The 9,308-nt window shown below is 41.1% G+C and overlaps 1 non-coding gene across 1 annotated transcript; it reads right to left on the bottom strand.

The window, feature by feature from the left end:
• Positions 1–215: 215 nt before the first annotated feature.
• Positions 216–322, bottom strand: LOC148544889 (small nucleolar RNA R71). Its single transcript, XR_015900321.1, has one exon. It is a non-coding gene; the product is annotated as a small nucleolar RNA R71 (small nucleolar RNA).
• Between the last annotated feature and the right edge of the window lie 8,986 nt (positions 323–9,308).

Below are 9,308 nucleotides of genomic sequence, written 5' to 3'. Positions count from 1 at the left end.
ATCCCAATCAACATCTCACCACATTCCTGAGGATATGCGATACTGTGAAGTCTAATGGTGTTCATCCTGACACCTATAGACTGCTTCTGTTTCCCTTCTCACTCAAGGACAAAGCATCCAAATGGCTGGAGTCCTTCCCGAAGGAGAGTTTAACAACCTGGGAAGATGTGGTGAACAAATTTTTGGCGAGATTCTATCCTCCTCAAAGAATCAACAGGTTAAGAGCTGAGGTACAAACCTTCAGGCAACAAGATGGTGAAACTCTCTATGAAGCATGGGAGAGGTTTAAGGACTTGACAAGAAAGTGCCCGCCAGATATGTTCAATGAATGGGTGCAGTTACACATTTTCTATGAGGGTCTTTCTTACGAATCAAAGAAGGTAGTGGACCACTCATCTGGGGGATCTCTGAACAAGAAGAAGACCATTGAAGAAGCCATAGATGTCATTGAGACTGTAGCTGAGAATGACTACTTCTATGCTTCTGAAAGAGGCAACACTAGAGGACTAATGGAGCTAAATAATGTGGATGCATTGCTGGCCCAGAACAAGCTGATTACCAAGTAGTTGCCTGACCTTACCAAGAAGATGGAGAGGAACCAAGTGGCAGCAATCACCACCTCATCAGTAACCCAAGAAGGAGTGAATGCAGAAGCAGTGGGTGAGCAGAAACAAGCCAACTACATTGGAAACTCACCTAGGCAGACCCATGATCCATACTCCAAAAATTACAATCCTGGTTGGAGGAACCACCCAAACTTTGGGTGGGGAAATTAACAAGATCAAGGCCAAGATCAGAGACGTCACAACCCCAACAACAATGCAGCTCACCAATATTCCACACAGAGATCATATCAGCACCCACCTAACAACACCTCTCAACATCCATATCAAAACCAAAATGGCCATTCTCATCCCTCCAACTCCAACTCACCATCATCCGAAGATAGACTCTCAAGGATTGAGACCCTACTTGAAGGCATATGTAAGGAACTCCAAGAGAACAAGGTGTTCAAGGAGGAGGTGCGAACTAATATCAAAAACCAGGGAGACACCATTAAGAGGCTAGAATTTCAAGTGGGATACCTTTCTGAGAAGATTTCCAAACCTACTGACAGCTTCCCAAGTGACACAGAGAAAAACCTAAGAGGTGAAGCAAAGAAAGTAACATGGAAAGAATGCAAGATGGTCACTATAAGTGATAAGGGGACTGAGGAAGAGCTGAACAAACCCTTCGAACACTCTGGAGATACTTCAGCAGAGAAGCAGGAAGAGGGTCACCAAGAAACCAAAATTACACAGAAGGAGATGCTGAAACTCTATGCACCTTTTTCCCCAAAGACTCAAGGGTGGTGTGGAAAAGAGAATATACTCAAAGTTCCTTGATATGTTTACATCTCTCCATGTAAACATACCATTCATCAAGGCTCTCCAACAAATGCCCTCGTACATTAAGTATATGAAGAGCTGCTGACCAGGAAAAGCTCACTCAAAGGAGGGCAAACAATAGTGATGAATAAGGAGTGCAGTGCTCTCATTCAACCAGAGTTGCCTACAAAAAGGAAGGACCCAGGGAGTTTTCACATCCCCTGCACCATAGGAGAAACAATGTTTGACAAAGGACTCTGTGACCTGGGAGCAAGCATCAACTTAATGCCTTTATCCCTTATGAAGAAGCTGCAGATCAATGAGCTAATACCCACAGACGTAGTCATCAGGCTGGCTGATAAAACTCAAAAACAAGCAGTAGGAGTGGTTGAAAATGTGTTGGTAAAGGTTGGGAACTACTTCCTTCCCACAGACTTTGTCATATTGGAAATAGAAGAGAGTCACCTTCACCCAATCATATTGGGAAGACCATTCCTAGCTACAGCCAGAGCGCTCATAGATGTGGAGCGAGGAGAGCTAATACTGAGGATACATGACGAACAACTCGCATTCAATGTCTTCAAACCCTCACAAGAAGCAGATCAGGAAAGCAAGGAACCAAGGGGAGAGCACGACAAAGCACTGGTGGAAGAAACAAGCATTGAAGCACAAGCTGTACACCTGGGAATCCCTTTGGTTGATGAACAAGACAGTCAGCAGTTGTCACAGCAAAAGGAAAACCAGGAGGAACCTAAACCACCAGAGTCATATGAGACCAGCAACAAAATTTTCTTGGAAAAAGTGGTCACAAAGAGTAGGGCAACATCAAAAGAAACAAAGAAGAAGGCACCAAGGAGGTAGAGGAACAAGAAGATCCGTACAGAGGACTTCTCTCCAGGGGATAAAGTGATCTCAGCTTATTTCCCAGTTATCCCACCTCATCTCCCCACCATCCCATCTCAGCTACCTAAAGTTTTCACCATCAACAGGATTCTCTCCTTAGAACATGTGGAGATCCTTGATGAAGCCAGTGGAGATAGATTTACTGCGAGGGGGAAGATTTGAAGCATTACCAACCACCCTGACAAAGTCAGAACGTCAAGCTAGTGACACTAAAGTAGCGCTTCATGGGAGGCAACCCATGTTTTATATGCTTTAAAGTAGTTAATAATGCAAGGTTCATGAATTCCAAATCAACTTTGACATATACTTGAATGAATCCTTTTATGCAGCACATAGTGAAGAACAAGTTTGGTGTTTAAGGCATACTAAGAAGAGCATAAATACAATTCATATCATGTTACTCTTAGAGCCTTGAACAAAACTTTGTACACCACATGGACACAAACTAAGTTTGGTGTCACCAATGTTGCATACATGAACAATTAAAAAGTCAGTTGGTTTGCATTCATGAATAGCACTTAGTTAGTTAGAAACAAAAACTTTAAAAAGTAGTTATCCCAATTTTTTTAAATTTTGCTGCCACTTCCCACAATTCCATTAATCACATCCCTTTTGTTTTGTAGGAGAATTGATGGGACAATTGAAGGAGGAGGGTTTGGCCACCACAAAAGGAGAGGACTATACACGTGTCTTCAAGGGGAATGCATTGGGAAATGTTGCCATGCAACATTGAAAGAATGACACGCTTGGAAATCAAACCAACCCCATCATAAAGTTGATGATCCTTGCGCTCATCCCATGCTAAACCTCATCCGTTCATCATACACACACTCCATCAATCCACACCTTTCATTTACTCACCACTTCCCTATATAAGTGGTTCTTATTCCATACTCCCTTTCACATTCCAATTCCATTCTTTTTACTTCCCACTTTTGGAACCCAACTCCTACTACCCCATCAAAAACACTCTCACCCACTCCCTTAACTACACCCCCATCTCAATCGGTCGAAGTCCATCATTAACCAATAATTCTCAACACCTTCCCATCTCAAAAATCACTTATGACGTCATCAAGCTCCAAAAGGCGAAAGAAAAAGACACCAGTGGAGAGCATTCCTTTTGACGAAGGAAGGTTCAAGACCGCTTTCCATGAGCTTCAATTCGAACGTATCAAGCACAAGAAAGTTTTGCCAGAGCTGACGTTCCAATTCAACTATGATGAGTGCCCGCAGATTCGGGAAAATATTGAACAGAGGGGTTGGCAAGAACTCACGAACCCAGAAATAAGAATAAATGCTAATCTCATTAAGGAGTTCTATGCCAATGTGGCCAGGGAAGACAATACCAAGGCTCCAACCTTCAAAAGTTACGTGAGAGAAACAGAGGTAGACTTCAGTCCTAATGCGATCATGAGGACTCTTCATCTGAAATCACAATCCTCTGATAAGCCAAGCTACCAATCAAGGATAAGTAATGGGCCAGACAATGATGAGCTTGAAGAAATTGTAAATGACATGTGTGTCATAGGATCAGATTGGGAAAGGTATGCAGATAAGAGGCCACGGTTCATCAAAAGAGGAGACCTCATCCCGGAAGCCAAGGGATGGTTTGAGCTCGTGAGAATATCTATCCTCCCAGCCTCAAACAATTCTGAAGTCAACATTGCTCGAGCTACTATGCTACATTGCATTATGAGCGGTGGAGACATCAATGTACATGAAATCATAGCTGAGGGAATCCAAGAAGCAGCCGAAAAGAGTGATCCGAGCGCTCGGCTTTTGTATCCCAGAACCATCACGAGACTATGTAAGAAAGCCAAGGTGATCTTCGAGGACAGCAATCCAAATTGGGTATACCCTGGGAGGTTAGTTATGCTACAGCGTATAACTTATGTGGCACCCGCCCAACAACAAAGAAGGCCTCAAATAGGGAAAAGAACATCACAAGAAGGACCTCACCGAGAAGAATCTCATCAAGAAGAATACCAGCAAGAAGAGTACTACAATCCAACCAACATAAGCTTGAATCACATTCACGTAGCCATTGAGGAGCTAGCAAGGAGTTATATGGATGGACAAGAACAACAACTGCACATTCAAGCCAAAAAGATGGATCGTCAAGAAGAACTGCTCTCTAATTGGATGGGTCAGCAGAGGGAGTGGCAGAAGCAACAAATGGAGTAGCAACAGGAGCAATACTCCCAGCTCACTCAAGCCATCAATCAAGTGACTGAAAGGCAAGAGCGTCAAGATAAACGCCTTCAAGAACTCAACCAACATCAGTTAGCTCAAACAAAAGCATTCAATGAGTTCAGCGTGCTTAATGAAGGACAGCAACTACATAGGGAAGAGTTCAACATAAACACTCAGGCCAAGTTGAACTATATAACTGGGCATATGCATAATTTGCACTCTGCAATTCCTAGGTATGATACAGTCCAAAAAGATCTAACAGAACAAGAGGAAAGGAAGGTGAAACAGCAGAAGGAAACATTGAAAAAGAAGATGGAAGATGCTGGCTTCTAGAAAAAGTTAATTGGAAAAAGCAAGGTAAGTGGGGGTTCAAGCACTTAAGAAAGACACAAAGAGGACAAACAAGAGGCTCGCATGAGCAACCCCAGGAGTAAAAGGTGGTGGAGTTCCTTCTTTGTTCCATCTTTTTCAAGTTTTAAATAAGGAAAATCATGTATAAAATAGAACATATTTCCATGATAGTTTAGGATTTTAAATTCTGCCTTTAAGTTTTCATTGCTTAGGTTTATGCTTGCTAGTCTAATGTCACTATTGCATTTTCACCTTGCTTACTTGTATGATTGTCCTTTAAGTCAAATAAAAAGAGATGTTATGAAAGACCAGAGTGATGTTCAATTTGTGGAGTAAGTTCTTGAGCTTGTGGTGTAGTAAGTACTTAGCTAAGTTGGTTCACCAACAAGGTAGGAAGGCAACTATCTGTCCTGAATCATATGCTTGAAACACACCCCATGAGACTAGCTAAATAACAAGATCCTAATAAGAAAAGGGGAAAGAAAAATGAAAGTTGAGAAATAAAGAAAAAGAGTAAGAAATAAGGCTAGGTACCAAGGGTTGAATCTTAAGGCATGTGTCTGTGGTGCTCCTGTGCAAAGGATATATTTGGATGAATAAGCTCTCAGGGGTGCCTTATCACTTGGTAACTTGGGTTAACTAACCCGGGATTATCAGCTGAAAGTCCACTATCAAGAGTAACCCTTGCTACAAAGCACTTAGTAACCCAAAGAGGTGCTGGACACCAAGGTCTCAAGAAGAAAAATAATAAACCATGTGCCTGTGGTGTGAATGTATGGGGGGAAAGAGACTTGAGGGAGTAAGTCCTTAGGGGTGTCTTAACACCTAGCACCTTGAACCAACTGGTTCGGGAGTGCTGGCTGAAAGCTTATCTTAAAGAGTCGCCCCCTTACAGAGCACCTAGTCTAAAGAACACAATCAAACCCTGAAAAGACAAAGGGATCAATGAATAAAAGTCTCATAGGGTGCAATCAAGTGAATATTCCAGGGCATGGTAAAGGTCTGAAAGCCAATGAAGGAATGAACCTAAGTTGTTATGCATGAAACCCCATAAAACCAAGGACATGACTTCCACAATAATGACTCATTTCTCTTGTCATTTCATTCATCATTCTCATGTTTCAGTACTTGCTTAGGGACAAGCAAGCTTTAAGTTTAGTGTTGTGATGTCAGGGAATTTTGGACAATTTCACTGATCTTTTCTTTATTGTTTTAGGGTAGTTTCATGCATTTTCTTAGTTAATAAGCAAGTTTTGGGTAGATAATCACTTACATCTTGATTCAAGCAAACATTGTGAATTTCATGTGGTTTTATGAGAATTATGCATGAATTGAATGACAAATTGGATAATGCATGTCTCATAACTTGGATTAGAGCTTTGATGCACTTTATTTGCTTGATTTCAGGACAAAGGAAGCAAGGAAGAGCCACATTAGCAGTCACGTTAATCTAATTAACGTGACCACTAACATGGAATGGGTATAAACTTGCAACGTTAATGAGAAAAGTGATTGCCAATAACACCTTCGAAACCATCATGGCCCACGTTAATTGCCACGTTAACTACATTAACGTGGTAGTTAACGTGGAGAGAAAGGGAGCTCCAGCGTTAGTGGTAAAAGTGAATACCACTAACGCTCCAAATTGGAAATTGGCCACGTTAAGAGTCACACTAACTCAGTTAACGTGAACTCTAACGTGGAAAGGGAAGACAATGCCAACGTTAGTGACACTCACCTTTGTCACTAACGTTGGACTAAGCCCAATTGGCCATGTTAAGAGTCACGTTAACTTGAACTCTAACGTGGGAGGAGCAAGGAATCGCCAACGTTAGTGACATTCACCTTTGTCACTAACGTTGGACCAAGCCACTATGAGCCACGTTAGTTGCCACGTTAATTGCATTAACGTGGAAGCTAACGTGGAGGAAAGAAATGATGAGCCAACGTTAGTGACACTCACCTTTGTCACTAACATTGGAGATGGCAATCACCACCACGTTAGTGGCCACGTTAAGACAATTAACGTGAGGCACTAACGTGAGAAGGGGCGTTTGGAGCGTTAGTGACAAAGGTAAGTGTCACTAACGCTCTCGAGGCTAAGGCATGCCCACGTTAAAAGCCACGTTAGTTATACTAACGTGGACTCTAACGTGAGAAAAGGGGGGCTAAGAGTAACGTTATTAGCAAAGGTGAACGCCAATAACGCTTGCGATAGACCAAGAGGCAACGTTAGTGGTCACGTTAGTGCCACTAACGTTGAAGTTAACGTGAACCATCTTGGGCTAGGAACGTTAGTGAAAAAGGTGATTGTCACTAACGTTCTCGAACCCACATTTTCACTTAACGTTAACGCCACTAACGTCCTAGCTAAAGTCCATGCCTACTTCACACTTTCTCTGCAAGTAAAGCTGAGCCCACTGAAGATTCCAAACTGCTTTAACTCAAGATCCAAAGGCCCATATCCAAAGACTTGAAGAGCCAACTAGAAGATCAGAAGAGTAGTATATATAGGAGTAGTTTTGAACTAGAGAGAGAGCTTTTGGCCATTGGGAGAACTACTCTCTGTATAATTTTACTTTCTCTGCACTTTTAGTTCTACTTTTGAGAATGTATTTTCCATCTTTGTTTTCCATTCCCAGAGCTATTAACAACTAAACCCCTTTCATTGGGTTAGGGAGCTCTGTTGTAATTTGATGGATCAATAATAGTTTTCATTATTCTTCTTCTTTTTTTTCTCTTGATTTTACTAGAAAGCTTTCAATCTTCATCCGATTGGGTAGTTGTCTTGGAAAAGAAGCTATTCATACTTGGATCTCTTCGAAACCTTGGAAGAAGAATGAAGAGATCATACTAGAAATACTTTCTCATGTTGGACCAAATTGGGGTTTGGATGGATATAGTGACATATAATCCTACCAACATTTTGATTTGGGAATACATGTGGTATAATCAGTGACCACACTTCATCTCTTCTCATGAGCAATTAGACCAAGGAATTGGCTATTGATCAAGATTTGAGAGATTGAATTACCAAGGAATTGGAATTCAATCACTTAAGATTTCCAAGGAGATCAATGAATGCATTGATTGAGGAAGAGATGAAAATGAACTTGATCCGGAGAATACAACATCTCCTGAGCCCAATGAACTCCCCATTTCTGATATTACCCATTCTCTTTACTTTCTGCCATTTACTTTTATGTTCATCTTCCCCATTCCCCATTTAAGATTCTGCAATTTACTTTCCGTCATTTACATTCAGTCCTTTATTTTCAGTAATTACATTTCCTGCCATTTACTTTTCGCCATTTAATTTCCTGCAATTCTCCAATCAAATTCTGCTTAGCTCAACTAGAACATTCCTCCAATTAAAGTTGCTTGACCAATCAATCCCTGTGGGATTCGACCTCACTCTATTGTGAGTTTTTACTTGACGACAATTCGGTATACTTGCCGAGGGAAAATTGTTGAGAGACAAGTTTCCGTGCATCATTCTTGCAATTTATGTGTTGTTTGTTTGTATTGCCCACTAGGTGTTTGTTCAAATGCTTCTTCTAGTTATGAGTTATATTTTTGTTCCTCTTGGCTTAGGTTGAGTAATTGGAGACTCTTGAGTTATCCAACTCTTTTGTTGATTGATAGTTGAAAGTTGCTAGTTGATTTGAATTTCACTAACTCTAGTCTTTCCTTAGGAGTTAACTAGGACTTGAGGAATCAAATTGATTCATTCACTTGACTTTCCTTCATAGCTAAAGGTTGACTAAGTGGGAGCAATGGATAATTGATGTCACAATTGAGGAAGTTAACGAGGATAGGACTTCTAGTTCTCATACCTTGTCAAGAGCTTTATTAATTATTAGTTTAATTCTTGCAATTTACTTTTCTTGTTCCTTATCTCAAAAACCCCTAATGATACTTCATAGCCAATAATTGAACACTTCATTGCAATTCCTAGGGAGAACGACCCAAGGTTTGAATACTTCGGTTATTTTTATAGGGGTTTGTACTTGTGACAACCAAATGTTTGATGTGAGGAATTGTTTGTTGGTTTAGAACTATGCTTACACCGAGATTTCTTTAAGAAATTCTTTACCAACGACAATTTCTCTCTCATCATGCTCCATCCTTCTTTTAGTAATGGACTTGTCCTCCTCAATTGGAATGTCACCTTCTATGACAATTCCAGCTGAATTGCATAGGTGACAGATAAGATAAGGGAAAGGTAACCTTGCTTGGGTGGAGGACTTGTCGACCACTTTGTACAACTCTTGAGGTATCACCTCATGTATTTCCACCTTCTATGGGCTTGAGGTCAAGCCTTCTTAGTTGGATAGGCTTGTCTTGGGAATCCTTTTCCTACTGTGCTCTTTCCACACAGATGTCTGAGAGCACTTGATCTAGCCTCTGATCAAAATTGACTCTTCTAGTGTAAGGATGTGGGTCTCCTTGCATCAAAGGCAAGTTGAACGCCAATCTCACACTTTCTGG

This window comes from Arachis ipaensis, chromosome B9 (assembly GCF_059453495.1).
Source record: "Arachis ipaensis isolate K30076 ecotype BB chromosome B9, ASM5945349v1, whole genome shotgun sequence".
Classification (NCBI taxonomy): Eukaryota; Viridiplantae; Streptophyta; class Magnoliopsida; order Fabales; family Fabaceae; genus Arachis; species Arachis ipaensis.
Note: the sequence above shows the minus strand (reverse complement) of the source record. Positions and strands in the feature narration are given on the sequence as shown.